This window comes from Macaca nemestrina, chromosome X (genome assembly GCF_043159975.1).
Source record: "Macaca nemestrina isolate mMacNem1 chromosome X, mMacNem.hap1, whole genome shotgun sequence".
Taxonomy (NCBI): domain Eukaryota; kingdom Metazoa; phylum Chordata; class Mammalia; order Primates; family Cercopithecidae; genus Macaca; species Macaca nemestrina.
Genome location: NC_092145.1, coordinates 2671054 through 2698115, shown reverse-complemented (window position 1 = coordinate 2698115; position 27062 = coordinate 2671054). Strand labels below are relative to the sequence as shown.

General features: G+C 46.2%; 1 long non-coding RNA gene across 2 annotated transcripts; it reads left to right on the top strand.

The window, feature by feature from the left end:
- The first annotated feature begins 516 nt into the window (after nt 1-516).
- Nucleotides 517-9306, top strand: LOC139360778 (uncharacterized). 2 transcript variants are annotated; one of them, XR_011618282.1, is made up of 4 exons: nt 517-609; nt 1446-2703; nt 4978-6408; nt 7911-9306. It is a non-coding gene; the product is annotated as an uncharacterized lncRNA (long non-coding RNA). The 2 variants fall into 2 exon arrangements; XR_011618281.1 differs by lacking the exon at nt 7911-9306 and having other exon boundaries at nt 4978-7409.
- Nucleotides 9307-27062: the final 17756 nt, after the last annotated feature.

Below are 27062 nucleotides of genomic sequence, written 5' to 3'. Positions count from 1 at the left end.
CCCTCTTCTGTCTTTCAAGTGCATCACCCTCTTCGAAGCCTTCCTGAGGACTCATGGGAAAACGTTCTGGGAAATTCCAGGGGTGCAGTCACAGTGCTCCAGAGCCACGTCCAGAACTGCTGTGAGGCCCTGCAAAACCGGGAGCTGCCCCCGGGGTTGAGACGGCGGGGCACACAAGAAGGCTGGGCCTGAAGCGCTCCCTCCACCGCCTGCAGGCTCCCGCCCTGGGGGCGGTGGGCTGAAACAGGCGTGTTCTTTCGTGTTTCTGCATCCCCGGGTCTGACTCACAGGGAGACCAGCCGGAGTGGGGGCCCCAGGGCCAGGGTGGGGGGGTCTCACACTGTGAGGCCCCGTGCCCACCTTCTCCAGCAGCAGAACCCTGGCAGAGGGCCTCCCCACAGGCCCGGGGGCCCATCCCACCACGGGAGGGCGGGAGGGCGCTCCTCAGCAGGTGTCAGCTGCCCTAGGGCTGCACGCACAAGGCAGAGGCAGCCCAGCTGCAATGAGAGGTGAGCATCCGGCCGCCCCAGGGAGGAGCTACAATGCTGGGGGAAAGGCCTCCGGCACAGGGACAGGGAAGCAGCCTGGCCATGTGGCTGTGCGAGAGGGGTGAGTGCTTCTCTCTTCCACCCCACCCTCTGCCTCCCTCCCGAGGTGGTGGGGGTCTGTCAACGGAGGCAGGCAGGCCAATCCCCTGGCCCAGCTGCAGCACAGAGGCCCGCTAAAGGCTAGAGCGGCCCAAGTGGCTTCTGAAGGGGAGGGGAATGCTGGGAGGCGGGTGGGGGCTGAAGTGGCTTCTGAAGGGGAGGGGAATGCTGGGAGGCGGGTGGGGGCTGAAGTGGCTTCTGAAGGGGAGGGGAATGCTGGGAGGCGGGTGGGGGCTGAAGTGGCTTCTGAAGGGGAGGGGAATGCTGGGAGGCAGTGGGGGCTGCAACGTGAAGCTGCAGAGGTCAGAAGGGCCTGGGGGCAGAGAGGGAGAGAGAGGGCGGGAAGGAGAAGCAAGTGCCACACTCCCCTGCCTGCAGGTGGGCCCCATGGTGACTTGGGCCCCCAGCAGGCCTGGTGACAAAAGGCCTCCCAGGGCTCTTGGATAAACCTGCTCAGGGGTCGGGGGGCGGGGGGTCAAGGAGACCTCGGGGAGGTGGGGGAGGCCTGCTTCTCTCCTTCGTTACCAAGGAGGGGCCCCAGGCTTGAACGAGCCCTTGCCCCAGGAGACAGGCACGTGGTGAGCGGGGCTGGTGGGCCAGTGTCTTCACAGACATCTCAGGGTGGGGTCAGCCCCGGTGCCAGCCACTGGGCACACAGAGAGGTAGGGGCCAATGCCCACACTATCCGGGAGCCCACAGTCTCCCAGAGGAGATGCAAGGGAGGGCTCACCATCACCCTGAAGGTCTAAAGGGGCTGAAACAGACTGGACCCAATTAACTCTCAAATCTTCCCTCCAGAACAAAGGCCCCACTGAGCAGAAAGTTCTGGGAATAGAAGACAAGTAAAGCAAGACAGGCACAATAGGGGCAAAGAAAAGAGAGAGTCCAAATCACAGTGGAGAGGGAGAACAAACGGAGAACGTATAATAGAAAGTAAGCAGACAGATGCTCACAGTTCTCACAGTCACCAGAAGAGAGTGCCCTTCATACGTGAAATCAGAAAACCTAGCCTCTCCCACCCTTCCACAAGTGCAGAAGGACGAATCTCATGGGAAAACCAGTTGACAAGAGGATCAAAGACAAATCCCGTACAAAGTTACTAAAAGAAAGAAGAGAATAAGGAGCGGAATAACATCCCTCCAGGTGAAAAAAGCATCCCAGAAAGACGTGCACAGAACAGGTGAAACTGTAATCCTTTATTTTAAAGCAAGCTAAGGACCTTAAGAAAATGATTCAACACATGAAAGAGAAACGTAAATCAGAATGTTAAAAAGCAACTCAGAAATGAGGCGATAGGCTCGGGAAAGCATGGTAAATTTGAAAAGGCCTGGGAAAGAATTATAAATAAAAGATTCTCTAAATGTTCACACATTAAGACCCTTTCATAAAAGGCCCCCAAGAATGAATACCTATGGCATATAATGCCCTAAGATAAATAGAAAAAGAAAAGAAGGTCATATGTTTAAATAAAAAGATGAATGAATAAAGAGATGAAGAAGATTTGAGAGAAAAGGACAAATACACAAGGCAGGCAACGTAAATCTAGCATGCATGTGATAGGAGTCCCCAAAGATAAAAACCAAAGCAACGGAAAAGAGGAAGGGCTAAAGTGTGTAATTCAAAATAAATGAATGAATAAATAAAAACACCTTCCTGGGAAAAAAAAGGATGAAACCCCAAATTGAAGGAGCACACCATGTACGTGGGGAAACCAGCCCAGAACAAGCAAAACCAAAACATGTTCTCGCACAACGATTGAAATTTAAAGAAAAAAAAGTCTCTGGACAGTCAGCCACAGAGAATATGTGTATAATAGAAAGAAAGTTAGATTATCCTCAAAGTGGTCATCAGAAAGCCTTCTGCTAGAAGAAAATGTAAGATAATAAAGAAAAAAATCTGAGCAAAGGATTTTGTACCCAACCAAGCTGACCTCCAAAGTGTAAGTTCCGCAAGTTCTCACCGACATGCAAAAACTTGAAGAACAGTGCTGCAATGACTCCATTCTTAGGAATCTACTAGAGCAAAATGACTGGAGGGGCATCAGTGAAAGCTGGCGGTGAGTATGAAATACGTGTTTCCATGCAGGATTAAAGAGGACCGAAGGCCACAAGGGGGCGAGGGGAAACTTTAGCGGCGATCCATACCTCAGCCAGGCTCCATACAGTGCAGCTGGACAATGAAAGGGGATAGGGAAAGAACAGATGCACCTTTTTCATTTTTTTTTTTTCAATCTCTCCTCTGTAATCACATTCGTGAAAGGCTGGTTTTGTTACTTTTTTAAATTGACGCATCATAATTGAACATTATTATGGGGCACAGAGTGATGTTTCAATACATATAACTTATAGTAGTGATTAGATCAGGGTCATTAGCATACCGGTCATCTCAAGCATGTATCATTTCTTTGCGTTGGGAACATTCCATGTCCTCCTTCTAACTATTTGAAACTCTCCATCACTGTTGACTACAGTCATCCTACAGTCCTGTAGAGCACTAGAACTTTTTCATCCTATCTGGCTATAATTTTGTATTCTTTAACGAATGTCTCCCTATCTCCCACTTCCCTCTACCCTTCCCAGCCTCTAGTACTCTCTGTTCTACTCTTTACTTCTAGGACATCAACTTTTTTAGCTTCCACAAATGAGTGAGCACATGTGGGGTGTATTCTTTCTGCTCCCGGCTTATTTCACGTAACATAGTGTCCTCCAGGTCTGTTGACAAGTTGCCACAGATGATAGGATCTCTTTCTTTTCATGGTGGGATAGTACTCCATTGTGTGTAAGTACCACATTTTCTTCAGCCCTTCATCTGACCTTGGCTATTGGGAACGGTGCTGCAACCAACATGGGAGTGCAGATATCTCTTCAATATATTGATTTCCATTCCTTTGGATATATACTCAGTGGCGGGATTGCTGGTCATTCTATTTTTAGTTTTTGGTTTTTTGAGGAACCTCCGTACCGTTCTCCATAGCAGCCATACTAATTTACATTCCACCAACAGTGTACCAAGGTTCCCCTTTCTCAACATCCTCGCCAGCGTCTGTTATTGCCTGTCTTTTTGATACAAGCCATTTTAGCCGGGATGAGATATCACCATGTGGTTTTGATTCACATTTCCCTGATGATTAGTGACGCTGGGCATTTTTCCATATATTTGTGGGCCATCTGTGTGTCTTCTTTTGAGAAATGTATGTTCAGATCATTCGCCTGTTGTTAAATCAGATTGTTTTGTTGTTTTGTTGTTGTTTTTCGCTGTTGAAATATTTGCGTTATTCATATAGTCTGGATATGAATCCCCTGTCAGATGAGTAGTTTACAAATATTTTCTCCCATTTTGTGGGTTGTCTCTTCATTCTGTTGATTATTTCCTTTGCTGTGCAGAAGCTTTTTAGTTTGATACGCTCCCAATTGTTTATTTTTGCTTTGGTGGCCTGTGCTTTTGTGTTTTCATTCATAAAATCTTTACCCAGAGCAAAGTCCTGAAGCATTTACCCTATGTTTTCTCCTAAGAGTGTTAGAGTTTCAGGTCTTACATTTTGCTGTTCTGAGAATGCTTTGTGTATAGTGTGGGGTACCGCAAATGAGTATGTTGTATTCTGATGCATATATAAGCATATGTAAAATAGATAAACTCACCCTGTAGTCTTGAACATTGTTGGAATTATCATCTCTATAGATTAGGAGACATTTTATCTTTAATGTGCACGCGTGCATGGGTGTGTGTCTGTGTATAATTCCCAGCACTGAACCCGGAAGAGGTCTAGAAATAATGATCAAATCAGCAGCAGTCAGCCTCCATGGCATCCAGATTGTCCCTGAAATTCCACACACTGTGTGTGTGTCTGTGTGTGTGCATGCGTGTGTCTGTGTGCATGTGTGTGTGTCTGTCTGTCTCTGAGTCTGTGTGCATGTGTGTGTCTGTGTGCATGTGTGTGTGTGTGTGCGTTGTGTGTGTGCATGTGTGTCTGTGTGTGCGTGTGTACATGTGTGTGTGTCGAAATCACCAGGAATTAGAATAGGAGTAGCACAGAGATAGCAAGCAGGAGCTAAGATCATCAAGAAACCATGGCGAGTAACCCAGGCTTCGTTACTCAACATTAACATCACTGGGAGTGGCCGATGCCGTGGGAAGACTTTCAAAACTGGGCTTTGTGTTTTCATTTCGGGGAGGAGGAAGGGAGAACCATCTGGAGCCTGCAATGAGGAGCATGGACAGGACCCACCCCACCTCCGGGACCTGTCAGAATAAGTTACATGAAAAGTTTGCACTTGTTTGTAGGTGCAAAGTGATCCCAAGCTTGAAACTATTTTTTTTTTTTTTCACAAAGCATCGGTCCACAATCATCTTTCCTTCCAGCGAGGCAGCAGCCTAACCGATCGCCTCAGCACTGCTCCATGCCCTTTTCTTGTCTTCAGCCTTAACGTTAGCCTATGGGGTCGAGTTTGGTACGTGACCAGGGCAATCCTCCACTTCCTGACATGACTGATGTAAAGGTCGAATGCTGGGTTTCACTTCATTTCAACTGGAAAACCACCACCTTTGCCCAAAAGCCATCCTTGATGCTGCCGCCCAAAGGTGGACTGAAATCGTGTGATCCGTGAGAGTATGGCGAGTTTCCCATCGTTTCCTTCAAGAAACACAAAGATCATTCGGGGTCCCGAAAGTGTCGTAGGGGTGGTCGGTAGAATAATGTTCCCCACCCACCCTCAAAAGTGTCTATGTCCGATGCCTGTTACCTGATGTAGCAAAAGAGGCTTTGCAGGTGTGATTAAATTAAAGATCTCGAGATGGTGCTTCTCCTGGAGCATCCAGGTGGGCCCAGAATCATCACGAGGGTCCTCAAATGGTGAAGAGGGAGGCAGAAAGCTCAGAGGCAGATATGTGACCACAAAAGCACAGGTTGGAATGACGAGGCCATGGGCCAAGGACTACAGCAGGAATCTAGAAACTGGGAAAGGCAAGGAACAGAGTCTCCTCCAGGGCCTCCAGAAGGAACGCAGCCCTGCCCAGAACTTGATGGTGGCCCAGTGAGACCCATGCGGGACTCCGGCCTCAAGAACTCTAAGATTTTACGTTGGTGTCATCTTAAGACACTCTATCTGTGGCAATTTGTGACAGCAGTGACAGAAAACTAATACAGAGTCTGTTCAGAGAAGTGATTATTGATCTTCTACTTATCTCAAGATGTATCAGGGGATTCTGAGGGCAGAACCAAATCCATGGTCCTGGCCTCTCCCTGGCACCCGGCACAGGGTCTTCCACATTACCAGCCTGGATCAAGTGCTGAGAGTATTCTAATCAAGGTAAGTGGAGATTACATTAGAATAAAGCGCTGGGTATCAATGGGAAACATTCCTCTATTTTCCCTAGATGTGTTGTATTGTCATTATGATGATTATTATTATATACTGCCTTGTGGACTTACCTCTCATATCACAACTTACCTTTGATAATGTGATTTAATTTCCTTTATGTCCATCTTACATCCCCAGCGAATTGCTCGCTACTCCCTGGGTGGGGAAAGAATTCTTAGCTGGACTTCTCAGCACCTCGCAGTACAGACACATCTTGCTCCGTAAGCTCCTATACAGGCTTCCCGGGGCTGCCATAACAAAGTACCAAAAACTGGGGGACCCCACAGAAACAGATGGTCTCGCCGTTGTGGACGCCGGAAGCCTGAGGTCCAGATGATGGCAGGGTGGATTCCTTCCGGGGGAATGTGAGGGCGGTATGTGCCCCAGGCCTCTCTCCTTGGCTGGTAGGTGGCCATCTTCTCCCTGTGTCTCTTCGCATCATCGTCCCTCTTTCTGTGTCTGTGTCCAAATGTCCACTTTTTCTCGGGACACCAGTCATATTGGATCGGGGCCCATCCTAACGGCTTCGTCTTAATTAGTTACACTGGCAGTGACCCTATTTCCAAATAAGGCCACATTCTGAGATCCTGGGGATTAGGACTCCAGCGTATTTTTTGCAGGGGAGGGTGTGTGTGTGTGTAGGGGGGTTGCACAATTACACTCACAACAGCCTCCAAACAGTTGTTGATTGCAGTCACTACATCAGCCGTGCAGGGCTATAATTATTGCCTCCCATATTAGAAATCCAGTCTAATTCCCAAACAATGCATTTCCTTTTCCTGGAACATGGGTCATGTTGAGGGAAAAAGGGAATCCTCACCAAATCCCACCCCCCGCCCACACACACACACACATACACATATTGTGCAGGGGCTCAAGGAGTGGCTGGCAAATAAATGAATGAAGTCTGTCATGTTCAAACAGTGGTGACTGCACACCCAGGGTCACTGAGGGGCTGAGATGTGAGAAGCTTATCAGGATGTCGGGCCCTGAGAGTTGAGCAGCTGTGGCTCTGACACAAGGCCAGGCCTTGGGGCAGATGAGAGGGACCCCAAGCCCGGGCCTGACGGAGGCGTCCCTTAGCCCAGCACGTCCTCAGCCTTGGGGATCATGAACCCCTTTGAGAACCGGAAGGGGGCAAGGGCCCTTCCGTGGAAACAGACATGTATGCACAAGACCCCCAGAAGGGTGCCTTCTCTGGCCGGGCAGTCACAGGCACCCTGGCCCCATCTGTGGTCCCAGCTGGCGCCTGACTTCCGAAGGTAAGCTCTATGTTATTTCCATGATGATACTTCGTCATTGTACTAGGACCTGGGGAAGAATCGGAGCAAAACAATCAATGACTTTGTCTAGTAAAATAATTTTATTTTCTATTTCAAAGTTGGGGAGAGATTTGGTTTGTTTTTTGGTTTTTGGTTTTGTTTTGTTTTTTTTTTTTTTTTTTTTTGAAGCAAGCAAATATTGTGATGGTTCTTCAAAAAATGAAACATAAAATTACCCAGCAACCCCACTTCTGGGTAATACCCCCCAAAATTGAAAGCAGAGTCAATGGGGTATTTGAACATCCATACTGACAGCATTAATTATTTTTATTATTATTATTTGAGACAAGCTCTCACTCTGTTGCCCAGGCCCAAGTGCAGTGGTGTGGTCCTGGCTCATTGCAGCCTCCACCTCCTGGGCTCAGGCGATCCTCCTGCCTCAGCCTCTCAAGTAGCTGGGACTACAAGCATGCGTCACCACACCCAGCTACCCTTTTTGTTTTTTGTAGAGAGGACGTCTCAGTATGTTGCCCAGGCTGGTCTCGAACTCCTGGGCTCAAGGGATCCTCCCACCTCAGCCTCCCAAGGTGCTGGGATGAGAGGCGTGAGCCACCGCACCTGGCTGATAGCAGCACTATCCACAGCAGCCAAAAGGTGAAAGCAGCCCAAGCGCCCATCCATGGATGGATATGCAGACGCGGTCCACGCGTGCCACAGAATACGATTCAGCCTTCGAAAGGGAGGAAATTCTGAGCCGAGCTACAAGATGGATGACCCTTGAGGACATTATGCCAAGTGAAGTCGGCCAGATACAAAAAGACAAATACTGTGAGATTCCACTTCCATGAGGCCCTTAGAGTAGTCAAATTCATAGAGACAGGAAGTAGAATGGTGGTTGCCTTGGGCTGAGGAGTGCGGGCAGTTGGTGCTGAACGGGGACAGGGCTTTAGTTTGGGAGGACAAAGGTCTCCGGTGACAGACGGTGGTGATGGCTGCACAACACCGTGAATGTGCTGAATGCCTCCTAGCTATCCACTTCAAAACGGTTAAAGTGGTATTTTAAAGTGGAATATTTTGTGTGATGTGTATTTTACCACAATTAAAATTGTAGAAAGGAAAAAGAAAAGCTGGCCAAGCATTTTAGTTTCGGCACACTGACACTCCATGGCACAGTCAGAACGAGGGACTTCCACCACCGGGATTTGAGAACCTGAAGACGCTGGCCACCAGAGAGAGTCGCCAGACGCCAATGTCTGTGGCCCACAGCCCATCCCGGAGGCGAGACTCTCGGTATCCAGGGCCGGCTCCACCAGTGGCCCGCAGCCAGCCTCCTGCAACCACAGGGAGGAACCGAGAGAGGCCAGAGGGCCTCCGGAAATAGTCACCTCACTGACCCGCTAGAAGTTACTTGAGCACATCCATTCCTCGGCAATCACGGAAAAGCAAGTATTTTCTTCTAGCGTACCCAGAATGCTCAGCTGAGCGATCTGACCTGACCTGGCCCGGCTCACGGCCCCAGCGTGTGGATTTGAAACCTGCAAGCACACTGGCTCTGTTGGCAGCCCCAACTCGCACACCCAGTCTAGTCTCCCCAGCAGGGATCACCGCTGCTGCGTGGGCCTGTGGGGACTCCTCTCTGCTCTCCCACTGGCTGCAGCGTTAATAAATCCCCCTTCCCCCAACACGGCGCTTGGTGCTGAGTGAAAATACACACACGCACGTGGAGTCCAAAACCGTATTTGTCCTAGGGATTGGCTCATGCTAGATGGGAAGAATAATTGGAGTGTACACAAGCAGGAGCATTTGCTATTTCTTTTCCAGTCTATGATGAAGCAGGAACCTAAACTGAGTTACTCTAGTCGGCCACAACGTGGAGTTCTGGTGTTTATCTAGCTGAAAGCCTATGTAATGTGAGCACAGAGACACATTCATTCATTCAAGAAGCACTTTGGGAGCACCCACGCTATGCCAATAAGAGGGCTGGGAGCCAGGATTACAAAACACCCCCAGTCAATGTGTGCCACAAACGACGACAGCCCCCCAGAGGGTGTCCTGAAAGCAGCAACTGGAAGTCAGTGGGATGCATGCTAAGATCCCAGACGGGGGAAGCCACGGGACTACGGGAGGCAACAGCAAGGGCGCCTGCCCCTACTGAGTGGGCAGGGACGGCGTCCCGTGGGAACCATTTAAGCGAGAAAGGCACTACGAGTAGGAGTTACCCAGGCCGAGGACAGGGGTGGGCAGGGAATACCAGGCAGGGACAAGCACTTCCAGACAGAACGGAGCAGAGCCAGTGGAAGGCGGGGGATGGCGAACATTTTCCAGGAAGGGCCAGAGGGTCAATATTTTCAGCTTTGCGACCTCAACTCGGCCGCTGTGGCCCAAAAGCTGCCCCACAGGCACAACGCAGAGATGAAGGATCATGGCAACTTGATTCCTGGACAGTGGCGTCTGCATTTCCCATCACTGTTGCCTGTCCTGAGATAATATCACTCTCCCTTTGGTCATTTAACTAGTCTCCCCGGGCTGGACACTTGGAACTTTCCCAGTCTTATGCTATCACTAGCTATGCTGCACTGAAGAAGATCTTAAACATATTTCTTTCGTCTATGAGAGGGCTTATCTGTCGGCTCGATATTCCTCCCACACAGTGGAGGGATCAAAGGTTCTGTGCATCTGAATCTTTAATGGGTCTTGCCAAACTGCCCTCCGTGGGAGTTGTGCCAATGTCTACTCCTGCCAACAACCAGTGGGGGCATCTATGTCCCATCGGGCTCACCAACACTGTGTAATCTGACATTTAGAATTTAGCCCATTAAATCAGTAAAAACAAACAAACCCACAAACAAAAAGTGATTATCTCAGCGTCTTTTGATGTGCATGTCTGGGGATGTGCATCTGTTCATGGGTTCAAGAGCCTCTTTTATTTCCTTTCTTGTTAACGGTCTGTTCACATCCTTTACCCATTGTTCCCACTGGGTGGTTCATCCTTTTCTCTGTAAGAGTTCATTGCATATTGAGATAGGAGTTGGAGATATCCCCAGTGTGGCATTTGTCCTTTGACTTTGCTGATTGTATTAGTCTGTCCTCACATTGCTATAAAGAAATACCTGAGACTGGGTAATTTATAGAGAAAAGAGGTTTGATTGGCTCACCATTCCACAGGCTGTACAGGAAGCGTGGTGTTGGCATCTACTCTGCTTCTGGGGAGGCCTCAGGAAACTTGCAATCATGGCAGAAGGCAAAGGGGGAGCAGGCACATCACCTGGCCAGAGCGGGAGCAAGAGAGAGAGTGTGAGGTGCCACACACTTTAAAACAGCCCGATCTCACAAGAGCTCCTCACTATCACGAGGACAGCACCAGGTGGGATGGTGTTAAACCATTCATGGAAAATCCACGCCCAGGATCCAATCACCTCCCACCAGGCCCCACCTCCAATATTGCAGATGATAATTCAATATGAGATTTGGGAGGGGACACAGATCCAAACGACATCACTGATGGTGGTTCGCTTTGCCACTCACAAGGTTTGGCTTGGCTTTGTACCTTTCTGTTACAGAAGAGACTTTCTAAATCTCTGAAGGAACAGGTGTTAGCGGTGGCAGAGATCCAAGTTGCCCCGAGTTACTGGTGGCGAATCTGTACGCGTCTGCAGCAATTGCAATTCTTGCCTCCTCAGAAGACAGCATTCAACTGAGGGGTATAAGGCAGAAAAGGGGACCAAGGTGAGTTCCAGAGCAGGAGTGTAAGTTTATTAAAAAGGTTTTAGAACAGGAAAGAGAGGAAAGAACCCTTGGAAGAGATCCAAGTGGGCACCTGAAGGTCAAAGAGACAGAGAGAAAAGGACCTTTCCCCGTGACCCTGGGACTTTATAGGCTCATGTCTTTCCCATGATTCTTCCCTTAGGGTGGGCTTTCTGCATGCACAGTGTCCTCCTCACCCTTGAGAACTGCGCCCACCCAGTGTGTTTAGGGATTTGTGCGCATGCCTACCTCAGGCTTTTTCCCTTTTTCCAGTGGAGTGTATCTGGAAGATCATAAAATACTTCGGCATTTTTGTCTCTTAATGTGCGTGCCCAGAACGTTGCTTCTCCCTTGGGGCCTGCCTTTAATCAACACTTTAATATTAACAGGTGCGGACCGTCGGGAACTGGCCTCTCCCTGACGCCGGCACCACTTTTAGAGAGGCGATGCGATAACTGCTGCACCATCACCCGACATTTCCAGTGGGTAGGGGGAAGAACCCTCGCCTGGCCCACTCGTGGCTAACTACACCTGTATAACACAGGGACTTGATCCTAAATGCAATGGAGGGCTGACACGGAGGTGTTTTCAGCAAGGAAGTGACCTGGTCATAGGTCCATGTTATTTATGAAGCTCATTCTGGCTACAGGGTGGTGGAGAGACTGGAAAGGGACTGAAATGGCCCCAAAGAGACCAGCTTGTGGCCAGGACCAGGGTGTGGAAGTTGGGGCGGGCCAAGAAGCATTTCTGAGTGGAGCTATGTGATGGGGAGAGGGTGCGGTCCAGGAGCAGGCCAGGTTTTTGGCTTGTCCAGCTGGGTCACTGTATGGATGGCCATGGTAAGCCATGGAATGTAGAAGGAAGAGCACAGCTTCCTTTCCTTCCTTCTTTAATTGGGGTGCAAGGGAGACAATGAGTTCTGCATCCTACAGGGATCCTTTTCTTAAATCCCACAAGGCGCTGAGTACCGCACCTCTGTGCTCCAGGGCAATGGCCTGTGCAGTGCCTGTTTCCCTCGAGAGCCTGCCCCGGGGGCAAGGACGATGCTTTAGCCGTATATGGATCCCTAGTGCCTAGCACAGTGCCAGGCACTGAAAAAATACTAAAAAATAATGCTTACACCAGAGGAAGAGAGCTCCCCAGGGGAGGATAAATCTAGGTCATTAACAACAGCTCAGAGGACAGGATACATGCTCTGGAGTTGGCACCATAGGCCCACAGGCGGGGCTGGGCCCGGAGAATGAATGAACAGATAAGTGAGTGAATGAGGTGCCAGGCAGAGAGGAGCCCTTTCTCCACCCCCTGCCAGTGTCTCTCGGGCTTCCGTCCTTCCTTGGCCCTGCTCTTCTCAACAGGCCACATCCCACCCTCAACTCCAAAGGCCACTTGCTCGTTCTGTGTTCAAACTTCAAGGTCAGTGGTCCACAGAAAGGAATGGTGGGCGATGCATGGGTGGGGGGCAGGAGAAGAAGGGCCACAGAACATCCCTTATTCCAATATCACTTTCTGAGTGTCTACTTTGTGGATGTTTCATAGGATAGTAAGTACCATATTACAGCAGTGACGTGTGTGATTTAGACATATCTAAGTGTGCACTTCTTTGGGGGAGGAGGTGTCTGTTGGGTCCTCTGGGGATGCCAAAAGAGCCTTAGGAGTGCCAGTGTCTGCCAGCCCAGAGCGGGAGATGGAAGCAAAGGCGGCCCCTTGGAGGGGCTCCCTGGTGAGCAGAGGTAAGAGGTGCAGGTAGACAGGAGGAGTTTGGCTGGGTTGGGGGGATGTTTTGTGGCAGGCAGCATCATTGATATATGATGAGCTCGGAAAGGAGGAGCTAGGCCATCTCCTTCCTCCCGGGGAGGAAGAAAGGGCAACCATCATGCAAGTGTGAGAGAGACTTAGTACTAACCAGGCCTGCGGTTAGATTGGGCGAGGGTGGGAGTGCGGGGAGGAAGGATGGCATCTGAGGAACTGCAAGGGCCTATCGACAGATGTCACTTGGCTTGCCACCACACAGAAGCCATTACAAATCCGTAAGCTCTGCCTCAAGCAGCAGTAGACTCAGCGCCCGTTTCCTGAATGAGCACGATGTGGCCAGCAGAGTTCAAGAAGGAGAGTGGCATGGCCCCTGCCCCCAGGAGGCTTGCAGCAGGGGATGCCCCTCTAAATACATTTGCCCCTGTGTGCTTCCCACGGCTGCCATAAGAAAGCACCACAAACCAGTTGACTGTAATCACTCCACTGAAAGTTATTCTCTCCCAGTTCTGGAGGCCAGAAGCCTGAAACCAAGCTGTCTGCAGGGCCATGCTCCCTGGGGAGGCTCCAGGGGGTGATCCTTCCTCATCTCTCCCAGCTTCCAGTGGCCCCAGGTGTCCCTTGGCCTGTGGCCTCCTGGCCCTAATCTCCACCTCCTTCTTCATGTGGCTTTCTCCCCTGGGTCTCCATGTCTGCGTTTCTCCTCTGTTTGTTTCCTATAAGGACATTTGTGATTGGATTTAAGGCCCACGCGGGTAACGTAGGATCATCTCCTCTCAAAATGCTCAACTTCATGATCTCTGCAAAGACCCCTTTCCCAAATAAGGTCACATTTGCAAGATTGGAAGGTGAGGATGAGGCCATGTGTGGTTTGTTTGTTTTTTAGGGGAGGGGAATGGAGGGCACCATTCAGCCATGACACTGGTCCTGCCTCAGCTTGTGCATGGCTGTGCTTCTCGGGAGTTGCCCTCTGCCTTGGAGTCCAGCCCGGGTGGCGGCAGGAGGCTTTGCCACACTTGTTGCATCTGGAGGATTTCCCTCGGCTAGAAAGAATGTGATGGGGACGAAGAGCTGACTGCCTGGAAGTCTTTGCATGATTAGTGTCCTCGTGGGGACCTCCTGGTTCTGAAGTCTCTGATGTCCCTGCCCTGCCTTACAGTTCTGGAGGTCAGAAGTCCAAAATGGGAAGTTCTAGGGGAAGAATCCTTTTCCTTGCCCCTGCAGGGCCAGTGAGCACAGAAGTCAGGGAGAGCAGAGACAAGAGCTCTTGACCCAGATTAGCAGAGCCTGGCCTTTGCCTAGGGGCCCCCAGAATCAAACAGGGAGCCATAAGGATGCCAGAAGTATCTCCTCACCTCATCTGCAGGACCCAGCCCTTGAGCAGGGTGTACAAGACTCAGCTCATTACCGCCTGTGCTGGCACAGTAACAGCCCCCAAAGATGTTCGTGGCCTAACCCCTGGAAGCTACACATATGTTACCTTGCATGACAATAGCGATCTGGCAGATGTGAGATGGGTGAGGAGATTATTCTGGATTGGCCAGGTCCTTACACTTGAAGAAAAAGGGTCCTTAAGTGAGGGAGAGGTAGGAAGAAGACTCAGTGTCAGAATGATGCCGCCAGACAAGGACTCAACCGGACATTGCTGGCTTTGAAGACGGAAGGAGCCATGAGCCAAGGAATTCAGGCAGCCTCAAGATGACAGGAAAGGCAAGGAAAAGGATTCTTACCCTAGAACTTCCCATTTTGGACTTCTGACCTCCAGAACTACAAGACGATAGATCTGTGTTGCTTGAAGCAGGCGGGCTTGTGATTATTTGTTACGGCAGCAACGGGGAACGAAAACAGCACCTGCCTGCAGACGCACATCGGCACCACATTGCAGGGGTGGGGGCTGCTTTCACTGTGGTAAAATAGGCATAGCATTAAATTTACTATTTTAACCACTCTAAAGTGTACAGCTCGGTGTCATTAAGGACATTTGTAATGTTGTACAACCACCATCTCTACCCGGTTCCAAAAAGAATTTCGTCATCCTCACAAAGACTCCTCTTCCCATTAGCACTCACGCCCCATTTACTCCTCCACCCAGCCCCTGGAAACCACGAATCCACTTTCTGTCTCTATGGATTTCCCTCTCTGGGCATTTCATAGAAATGGCTTCCTATAATACGTGAACCTTTGTGACTGACTCCCTTGACTTTTTTTTTTTTTTTAATTGTAGTGAAATATGCATAACACATGATTTACTGTTTTAACCATGTTTAATTGTAGAGTTCAGTGGCACTAAGTACATTTACATTGTTGTGCCACCATCACCACCATCCATCATCAGAGACCTTCATCCTTCCAAACTGAAATGATGTCCCCCCATTAAACACTAGCTCCCTTTCTGTCCCTCCCCTGAGTCTCTGGCACTCACTATTCTACTTTTTGTCTCCATGAATTTGACTGCTCTAGACCCTCATATAAGTGTAATCATAGAGTATGTTACCCTCTGTGACTAGCATGTTTTGCTCAGCATAACGTCTTCAAAGTTCATCCATGTTGAAGCATGTGTCAGAATCTCCTTCCTTTGCAGAGCTGAATACTATTCCATTGTGTGGATATGCCACAATTCATTTATCCATTCATCTGTCAATGGACAACCTCATGTTTTACAGCCCCAGTGCCTGCATGTTTATAAATTTAATGCAAATTTATCAAGTGGGTAAAGTGCTGCCCATTCTGTATCTGTACAGTTGTCATTCTAGACTATAAATGCATCACTGCACTTGTCCCATAAAGTAAAGCTAGGTATTAACTGCCCCTCCAAGCCTTGTGACAACTACAGATTTCATGAGCTTGAGCATCTTAATCAAACTTCACGCTTGAACAGAAGACCTGGATGCACAGGACTGCTCAATATAATGGAAACTTCAAACTGCAGTTTGTTACACATGGAACATTGTTTAGTTATTCCAAGGTAGGAACCTGGCTGTGACTATCAGAGACCAAAGATGTTTAATCTGGAATTGTAAGGAGATTCTGACAGTTGAAGACATATTCCAAAAAGAAACACGCACACACACACACACACACACAGGCAAAACTCTAGTGAATGTGTTAGCCACAAGTGTCATTTCCTGCTTCCTCATATCTTAGAAGGTTTCATATACTGCTTTACTTTAAGTACCTGCCTGCATGTCACTTTCCTATAAGGTAAGTATCATTGTTCCTGTTTTACAAATCGAGAGAGAGAGAGAGAGAGAGAGAGAGAGAGAGAGAGAGAGACGTAGAAAGGTTAAGTGGCCCAGGGAACCAGCTCCTGAGAGATTCTGCCAGATTGCACTTTGCCACTCACTGCCCCAAGCTTTCTCCAAATGGGGTCCCAGTTCAACTCTGTTTCTGACGAAATGAAATCTCGGCCAGGCACGGTGGCTCACGCCTGTAATCCCAGCACTTTGGGAGGCCGAGGCGGGTGGATTACCTGAGGTCAGGAGTTTGAGACCAGCCTGGTCAACATGGTGAAACCCCATCTCTACTAAAAATACAAAAATTAGCCGGGTGTGGTAGCACACACCTGTAATCCCAGCTGCTCAGGAGGCTGAGGCAGGAGAATTGCTTGAGCCTGGGAGACGGAGGTTGCAGTGAGCCGAGATCGTGTCACTGCACTCCAGCCTGGCCGACAGAGCGAGACTCTGTCTAAAAAAAAAAAGAAAAAAGAAAGAATAAAAAAAGAAAAAGAAATAAATGAAGTATCTGGACATAGGGCCTAGGTCTGTGCATTTTAACCAAGCATCCTTGCATAACTCCATTTTACCACACTTACTTCCTCAAGTGCAACCTACAGACCTTCTACATAGAAAACAGGTATAGTCTTCCACAAGCTAAATGCATCAGATCCTCCTTGGAGCTTCAAAAATTTTCAGATGTATAGGCACAAAACCTGAGATTCCATTCCAATCCCACCTGGAATTATACCTGTAATCCCAGCACTTTGGGAGGCCGAGGCGGGCAGATCACCTAAGGTTGGAGGTTCGAGACCAGCCTGACCGACATGGAGAAACCCTGTCTCTACCAAAAAATGCAAAATTAGCCAAACGTGGTGGCACATGCCTGTAATCCCAGCTACTCGGGAGGCTGAGGCAGGAGAATCGCTTGAACCCAGGAGGCAGAGGTTGTGGTGAGCCAAGATCACACCACTGCACTTCAGTCTGGGCAACAAGAGCAAAACTCTATCTCAAAAAAAAAAAAAAAAGAAAGAAAAAGAAAGAAAAACAGAAAGAAGTACATACATTCTGGGATGGGGTCCAGGCAGTGATACAAGTTTAAAACCCCACCCACATGTTCCTGTGCAGTTAGGGCTGAGACCCACTGCACCAAAAAACCCATGTTTCTCCTGTTGGTGGGAATGTAAATTAGTGTAGCCATTATGGAAAACAGTATGGGAGTATGGGGGTCTCTAAAAAACAAACAAACAAACAAGCAAACAAAAACAAAAACTACAAGTAGAACTACCATCCAGCACAGCAATATCACTACTGGGTATATATCCAAAATAAGGAAATCAGTAGATCAAAGAAATATCTATGCTTCCATATTTATTGCAGCATTATTCACAATGGCCAAGATATGGGATCAACCTATGTGTCCTACTGCTGGTCCTATGTATAGGACTCACATGAGTCCTACATATAGGTCTCAGCCTACCCACCGAGACCTGACAAGGAAAATAGGCAAGAAAAAATATGAAAGCACAATTCATAGAAGAGTAATCTAAGAAGAGTAATCTACCAATTAATGCTTCAAACAATATCCAGACTCACCAGTCATCAAACACAAATTCAAATTAAAATGATATGTCACTTTTCACCTATCAAATTAGTGAAAGTTGTACAAAAGCAATAAGGAACGCTGGACAAGGCACATTCAGAAGGAACTCTCACTCAGACACTGCCCATCGAGTGTAATTTGGTAAAGGTTTTGTAGAAAGCAATCTGTCCATATTGAATGAGACCCTCAAAATGCTTTAATACTTTGAGCCGATAAAGGAACAGTTAGTATCTATCCTAAAACAAACCAGAGACTGAAAATAAGGGTTTAAATGTAAAAATGGTCACTGCAACATCATTGAAAACAGTTGAAACAGGTGAAAAGCCAAAATGATCAACAAGGAACTGACTGGTTATGTACATCAGAGAACTACAGTACAATGTGAAGAATTATTATTTAGATATGAAAAAAGAATTTTTAAGGAATTTTAATTGTCATAAAAAAATGATTCAGTGGAAAAAAGCAAAACTGAATATACAGTATGGTCCTAAGTATGTTTAAAGATACACACTCGCCCTGCTAAAAAAAAATGACTGAAAGGAAAGAATACACTAATGACATTAGAGTTAGGTTTCAAGACAATAAATAACTTCTGGTTTTCCATGATAAGCATGAATGGCTTACATAACCAGCAAACAATAAAGATACAGCCTGTTTTGGTAAATACTTTTTGTTTCCTTGTCTATGTTTATGTTTGGTGGTTGCCTAAGGGTCTTCTTGGTCATGCTCCAAACAAGTATGGCTGACTTTATGTGCATTACTTCATACCAGGCCATGCCGCCTGCTCCCTCCTCAAGCATGAGCTTCTCCGGGGAGAGACTGGTTATTGTATCCATTTACAAGGGGGAAAACTGAGGCTTAGAGGAGTGAAAAAATGTACCCAAAGATCATATGTCTAGGAAGTACCAGAGATGAGCCTCTTCACCAAGCCTAGCTCTGCCCTCAGCCTTGTTTACTCACTGTCTCTCTCCCTTTCTCTCTTCTCTCTCTCTCTCTCTCTCTCTCTCTCTCTCTCTCCTCTCTCTGTCTCTCTCTCTCTCTCTCTTTCAGTTGCATCACTCTAACCAGATGCAAATTCACTTAACTTTGGAGAAATCACATAAACAAGAAGGATAAGATCCAGAGGGAACACTCCAGCCTGCTGAGACTTCCACTGTCCCAACAACCCTAAAGGTTATAGAGATATCCTTGAGACCATTTTTAAAGTGTGAGTCACATTGCAGGGATAGAATGCTGAAGCCATCGTACTCAACAATAGGTGACAGAAGAAACAACACAAGGAGAGAGGAAATGGGAAAGGCGGCACGCCCTGCTTCATCCCAAATCACCCCTATCCTCACCTCCAGGGAAGAGAAAGGGGTACAAGACAAAGGAGATGATTGATGGGACTCCCTACCCAAGCTAAGCTGTTCTCACTTCCACATCCCTGTTTGTCTCTTCTCCCTCCCCTGGCCAGGCATGTCTATACATGTCTCCAAAACTCAAGAATCCACTGGATTTCTCCTTGCACCAGGCCTAACATCACTTACAGTTGGAAGCTGTTGATCCTGGTCCTGCGAATGAAGAGACACACTGTAGTTCTATCTTGAGAGAGATGGCCCTCTTTCGTGAATCACAACAGGCACAGACAGCATGTGGCAACATGGGAAAAGAGAAAATAGAATAGCCAAGAAACTGATATTCAGAAGATCATAGAAGAGGGCTCTAATTCCATGGTTCCAAAGACTCCCTGAATAGCCCCAGGACAATTCAACACCAACATGATGAAAACCAACTCATCCCCCCACCATGTGGTTTCTCCCATAGTCCCTGTCTCTGTTTGTGGCACCTTCCAACCCAAGTGCCAAGCTAGAAACAGTAGAGTCATCTGTAACATTTTCCTTTGCACTGCCAACCACATCTTATCATCCTCACTGTCTCCAGCCCCAGGATATGGCTCCATCCCTTGAGGTTTCCCGACCTGCAGCCCACACTCCCCTCAATTACCCAGCTCAAGTGTGCCTCCTGCTTCCTGCAAGACCTACGGAAAGAAAATCACAATACATCCAATCTTATATCCTGCCTTTTTTCTATTTAACATATTTTGAACAATATTCCAAGTTAAAAAATAGTTTTAAATGTCATGTTAATGGTTGCATGACATTTCATTGAATGGATAATTTATTTAGCCATTCTCCTATTGTTGGATGTTGGTTTGCGTTTGATATTTTACGGTTAAAATGGTACTGTGATGAAAAAAAAAAAAAAAACACACAGCACAGAAAAGTTCTCCAGGTTAAAGAGATAGGAACTAAAGAAACACATAGCATAAGGTAATGGGCAAGTCAGTAGTCATGGGATCCAGTAAAAAATTAAAGGAAATTTCTGTGGGCCTAAAAGGCATCTATTCACATCAGGAAGCCAGGAGCACACCTGGAGGCCAATGCAACTAGACCACCCTCGTTGGTAGTGTCTTATGGTATGATAAGGGGGGCTGGAGAATAAACCCTTTGTATGCCTATTTACCACAATTCCCTCCCAACACCCAGGACAGGGACCTGCCATTGTTGCCCATAATAAAGGCCAGAGTCTCCCTTCTCTCTCCTGCTTCAGGAGGAGGCACTGCCATATCTTGAGGCAAGAACAATGATAAAATCTGCAACACCCTATTGTTCTTAGACAGTGGAGCCTCATTCCAGCATCACCCTAATACCAAAACCAGATAAAGACACAACACAAAAGGTAACTGCAGGCCAATATCCCTGATGAACAGAGGTGCAAAAATCCTCAAAAAAATGCAGGCAAACCAAATCCAACAAAAAGATTATTCACCACGATGAAGTGAGATTTAGCCCAGAGATACAAGGATGTTTCAACATAACAAATCAGTAAATGTGATAGAACACATCAACAGAATAAAGGACAAAAACTAAATGATCATCTCAATATACACAGAAAAAGCATTAGATAAAATTCAACAGACCTGCATGACAAAAACTCTCAACAAATGAGATATAAAAGGAACATACCTCAACACAATAAAGGTCATACATAACAAACCAACCCACAACATCATATTGAATGGGGAAATTTAAAAAGCTTTTCCTCTAGGAACTGGAACAAGACAAGAATGCCTACTACTCTCAACACTCTTATTCAACATAGTACTGGAATTACTAGCCAGAACAATTAGGCAAGAGAAATAAATACACAGCATCCAAATTGGAAAGCGGAAAGTCAAATTGTCCCTCTTTGCTGATAACATGCTCATACACACACACACACACACACACACACACACACGTATATATAAAGATTTCACAAAAATACTCTTAGAGCTGAAAAATGAATTCAGTAAAGTTGCAGGATACAAAATCAACATACAAAAATTAGTAGCATTTCTACACACCAACAACAAACTAGCTGAAAAATAAATCAACAAAGCAATCTCATTGACAATCGCTACTAAAACAATCAACTACTTAGGAATAAACTTAACCAAAGAGGTGAAAGATTTCTACAAGAAAAACTGTAAAATACTGGTGAAAGAAATTGAGGAGGACAGCAAAGATAAAAGGTATCTGTATTAGCCCATTTTCATGCTGCTAATAAAGACATACCTGAGACTGGATAATTTATAAAGAAAAAGAAGTTTAATGGACTCACAGTTCCACGTGGCTGGGGAGGCCTCACGATGATGATGAAAGGTGAAAGGCATGTCTTACATGGCCGCAGGCAAGAGAGAATGAGAGAACCAATAAAAGGGGTTTCTGTTTATAAAACCATCGGATTTCGTGAGACTTATTCACTACCAGGAGAACAGAATGGGGGAAACTGTCCCTATGACTCAATTATCTCCCACTGGGTCCCTCCCAGAACACATGGGAATTATGGGAGCCACAATTCAAGATGAGATTTGGGTGGGGACACAGCCAGACCATATCAGCATCTCATGTTCATGGACCATAAGAATTAAATACTGTTAAAATGACCATGCTACCCAAAGTGATCTACAGATTCCGTGTAATCTCTATCAAAATACCAATGACATTCTTCACGGAAGTAGAAAAGGCAATCCTAAGATTAGTATGGAACCAGAAAAGACCCCTAATAGCCAAAGCAATCCCAAGCAAAAAGAAAAAAGCTGGAGGCACTACACTACCATATTACAAAATATACTACAAAGCTATGTGCTATTGTTTGGATATGGTTTGTTTACCTCTCCAAATCACATTTTAAAATTTAATCCCCAGTGTGGCAGTGTTAGTAGGTGGGAAGTAGTGGGAGGTGTTTTGGTCATAAGGGTAGATCCCTCATGAATGACTGGCTGCCACCCTCGTCTTCACAGTGAAGACTTCTTAGTGAGTGAGTTCATGCTCTATTATTTCCCATAAGAACTGCTTATTAAAAAGAGCCTGGCACCTCCTTCTCCCCTCTCTTGCTTGCCTCCTCTCACCATGTGATCTCTGTACATGTCAGCTCCCCTTCCCCTTCTGCCATGATTGAAAACAGCTTGAGGCCCTCACTTGACATTGATGCCAGTGTCATGCTTCTTATACAGCCTGCAGAACCTTAAGCCAAATAAACCTCTTTTCTGTATAAGTTACCCAACCTCAGGTATTCCTTCATAGCAACACAAAGGAAATAAGGCACTGTAAGAACCAAAATAGCATGATACTGGCATAAAAACAGATAAATAGACCAATGAAACAGAGTAGAGCACCCAGAAATAGATCCACGTATGTACAGCCAACTGATTTTTTTAAAAGCACCAAGAACATTCATTGGGGAAAGGACAGTCTCTTCAATAAATGGTGCCAGAAAAACCAGAGATCCATATGCAAAAGAAAGAAACCAGATCCTTATCTCTCAACTTATACAAAAACCAACTCAAAATGGATTAAAGACTTAAATCTAAGACCCAAAACTATAAAACACTACTAGAAGAAAACATAGGGGAAACACTTCGGGACATTGACCTGGGAAAAGAATTTATGAATAAGACCTCAAAAGCATAGAAAACAAAAGCAAAAGTAGACAAATAGGATTATATCAAAATAAAAAGCTTCAACACAGAAAAGGAAACAATCAACAGAGTGAAAAGACAACCTACAGAATGGAAGAAAATGTGTGCATACTATTCATCTGACAGAGGACTAATATCCAGAATATACAGGAACTCAACAGCAAAAACGCAAATAATCTGATTTAAAAATGAGTAAAAAAATCTTAATAGACATTTCTCAAAAAAAAACAGAAATAATCAACAAATGTACAAAAAAAAATGCTCAACATCACTAATCAGCAGGGGCATGCAAATCAAAACCACAATGAGATATTGTCTCACCCCAGTTAGAATGGCTATATTGTCAAAAAGACAAAAAATAACCACCCCAGTTAGAATGGCTATATTGTCAAAAAGACAAAAAATAACAAATGCTGATAAAGATGCAGAGAAACCAGAACTTTTATACACTACTGGTGGGAATGCAAACTAGTGCAGCCACTATGGATAACGGTATGGAGGTTTCTCAAAAAAACTACAAATAAAACTACCACATGATCTGGCAATCCCATTACTGAGTATATGAAAAACTACAAATAAAACTACCACGTAATCCAGCAATCCTATTACTGGGTTTATACCCCAAAGAAAGGAAATTAGTATATCAAGAGATATCTGCACCTCCATGTTTAGTGCAGCAGTATTCACAACACCCAAGATATAGAATCAACCTAGATGTCCAATAGCAGATAAATGGATAAAGAAAATGTGTTATCTATACACAATGGAATATTACTCAACCATAAAAAAGAAAGAATTCTGTCATTCATGGCAACATGATGAGCCTGGGGGACATTATGTTAAGTGAAATAATCCAGGAACAGAAAGTTAAATAATACATGCTCTCATTCATATATGGAAGCTAAACAAGTTGATCTCAAAGAAGTAGAGAGTAGAATAGTGGTTACTAGAGGCTGGGACAGGTGGAAGGGAGAGAGAGTAGGAAAGGATTGGTTAAAGGATACAAAATGACAGCTAGATAGGAGGAATGAGTTCTAGTGTTCTATAGCACTGTAGGGTGACTACAGTCAACAATAATTTATTACATAGAAGAGAGGATTTGGAATGTTCCCAACACAAACAAATGATAAATGTTGAGATGAATAATATGTGAATTACCCTGATTAGATCACTATACATCGTAAGTCTTGAAACTCACTATGTGCCTCATAAATCTGTACAATTATTGTGTGTCTATTTAAATTTTTTTAATTAAAAACAAATAGTGGGTGGAGACTCATGAAAAGTTTCAAATTGGTGGAAACACATTGTCCAGAAGTGGCTGAGGCATGTCCAGCACAGACAAGAAAGGCAGGAAGGCAGGTCGGAGGCTCAGACTCTCCAGGCTGAGTTTGTGAAAGAGTTAGAATAAGATCTGTCTTCATGATGCTTTTGAAGCTACTTGGTTTTAATTCTACGATTCAATGAGAGATGTAAGAAATTAGATTTGATGTAAGGAGAGACTTGGCATCCGTCCCACCCTTGTGATTAAGTAGTCCAAGTGGAAACTTTGCATGATATTCCAGTAGCTCTCCCAGGATGGGCCCTCCCAAGTGGCATGAGGAAATATGTCCTCAGTTTTAGGGCAAAAATTGGTGATTCCTAGCTTTTTATGATTGAAGACCCTTCTGGAAATCTGGTGTATTTTTGATGGCTGCTTTTGTGCCACAAGGGCAGAGTTAAGTAATTGTGACAGAAAATCTGTGCTATCTTCTCTTTCAGGAAAAGCATGCAGACCCCTGGTGTGAATGGCTGTTTTTCGTGTCTTACAAGGTAGTGAGGTGATTTTAAATGTTCAAAAGAACTGTGTGTGCTGCCTCAGTATCTTAACCCATCCATCTATCCACTCTGAAGATGGCTACTAGCTGGTTGGCCCAAGGTGTTTCTAACCCATGGAGCCAGTGTGGGAGGCAGGGAGCAGGGAATCTTTTGTGGTTCTTTTCTGTATTCACTGGAGAATGGTGAACAGGCTTTTACAGACCTAAATAAGCTGTAGAGTTTTTGGTGTTGACTATAAATAAAAATCAGGGAAATGATGAAAGAGCCAGTTAAGATATCTTGTCTTCTAACAAAACTGAGAAAATGGGTTATTTGTCCACCATGTGTGACCTTAAGTAAGGAACCACTCTCTTTGGGTATCGGTTTCCTTGCAAGTAGAATGAGGGGCACTAGGGAGATGCCCAAGATTCCCCTCCAACTGAAAGGCACTCAAAGAGCCTGTGATTCTCCCCAGTAGGTGCCCAGTTGGCAAAGTAAGTACAAAGGAGCAAAGCTGGGATTTGAATCCAGGTTCATGTGCTCCAAAGCTCTGCCCCATGGATTCACAAACTGGGGGCAAGTTTAAGAACCACAGAGCCAGACTGAAGCCAAGAGACAAGTGGATCACATACATTTTTGGGGGCTTCAACTGGCTCTTGCTGTAGTTAGCTCCTGCCCCAGGGCCTTTGCATTTACTGTCCCTCTGTGCTAGACCATGCCTCTCTCAATATCTCCACAGCTGTCCACACCTCCTACAGCTCTCTGATCAAATACCACATTCGCAGGGACCTTCCCTGACTATCTTTTACAAAGTAAAATAGCAACCCCCTCCCCATGTTCCCCAGCCCCTTACTCTGCTATACAATCAGTTCACAGCACATCTCCCGACCTGGCATGTTTAGTGTAAATTTCCCTGTTAACTCTTTTGTTGTCTGCTTCCTTCCATTAGAATGTCAGCTCCAAGAGGCAAATCTGTTTTGTTCACTACCATATCCCCACAGCCTCCGCCAGTGTCAGGCATGGAGATGGATCCCAATCCTTTTTGGGGAACGGATGTGAAGCATAATGGGGAGCAGGATGGCTCATGGCACTGAGACCGTGTGCTAATCCCTGTGTTGCTACTCAGAATGCCCTGCCAGAAGGACGCTAGTGATGAAAAGCCATGCATTTTTCATATGTGAAGAGAAGGCAAGAAGTTCCCAGATACCAGCCTCCATGCTGCTTTTAAAGCCCTCTGTCTCCAGGGATGACAGCCTCCTGCCCTCTTTGGAAGCTATTGAGTTACCATCCAGCTACCTAATTGTCCATAAAGAGGAAGTCCTTCACTCTCCTGAGACACATGCATGTGAGGACTGGGGAACCAATGCATGAATGCAGGTGACTGCTACCACCTCCAGAGCCCTTCTGACATGATCACCCAATTCAAGCATGTACAGAGGACATTCGTCAATTCAAATGTCCACTGGAGAAAAACCTATGGCCTCCTAGCCAGTGACTTCCTCAGAACATTAACCCACCCAAGGCTTCCCACACTTTAAAAACAAATGAATGAACAAACACCATGAAATGCTCCTTCCCTTCATCCTGCATCCATCTAGCAACTGCCCCACCTCCCTTCCCCTTTAGAGCCAAACTTCTAAGAAAAGAGTCTGCACTGGTCCTGGCCTGTGCCGTTTCCTCACTGCCTATTTCTGTCTCTCTCCTGGGACCAGCACTCACCCCCACCACTTCCCAGAATGGCTTTTGCACTGAGGTTTCAACCATCGCCCATTTGCCTGTGATTCTCAAATCTTTCCCTTAGTCTCAAACTCTCTCTTTACCTCTCATCCTACATTTCCAGCTGTCTAGAAGGCATTTCCTTTGGGATACCTCCTGACCACTGAACATGCTTAAAACTGACCTCATTAGTTCCCTGTAAGCTCTCCAGCTTGCCTGAATTCTCGACACCAGGGGATGGTAACCTCACCTCCAAAGCTCCTCTGGCTAGCACTGCTGAAATCTCACTCTTTCGCTTACTCTTTAGCCTCAGTTTCCTCATCCTTAAAACAGGGATAATAACTCAGAACCTGAAGGGTGGTTTACAAGGGGTATAAATAATTGAGGTAGGTGCCTGGTACCCCTTTGGTAGTCCACAGATTTTAGCCATTATTACCCTTGACTCCTTCCTCTCCCTCACGTCCGCCACCCAATCCTGAACAAGTCCTGGCAATCCCACCTCCTAAATAGGACTAGAACACAACCATTTGTCTCCAGGCCCACTACCCTGGAACACAGGCAAGTCACTGTAGGTTCTTGCAATCGCCCCGAGGAACACCCCAGAATCCACCCTCTCCCATGCCAATCCTATCTTCTACCCGACCACCACACTGAGCTTTCAGAAAAGCAAACCTTGTTGACATAGAACTGCTTCAAAGCTTTCCAAACATCTGCAGTGCCTATGGGACACAAGTCTAAAATCTTGAATGTAGTCTCCATAGTTCTTTGTGATTTGACACAGCAATCCTCCAAAGCTATCCCCAGAAGCTTTCATGCTCTGTCACTCCTGTGAACCTCTGAAAATGAGCTACCCCTCATCCTATCCATTCATTTCACAAAGCTCTACTGAGCACTTACTATGTGACAGACACTGTGCCAAGTGCCATCTTAAAGAGTTTACCATCTGCTGGTATAGGCAGCGCTCTGCAAA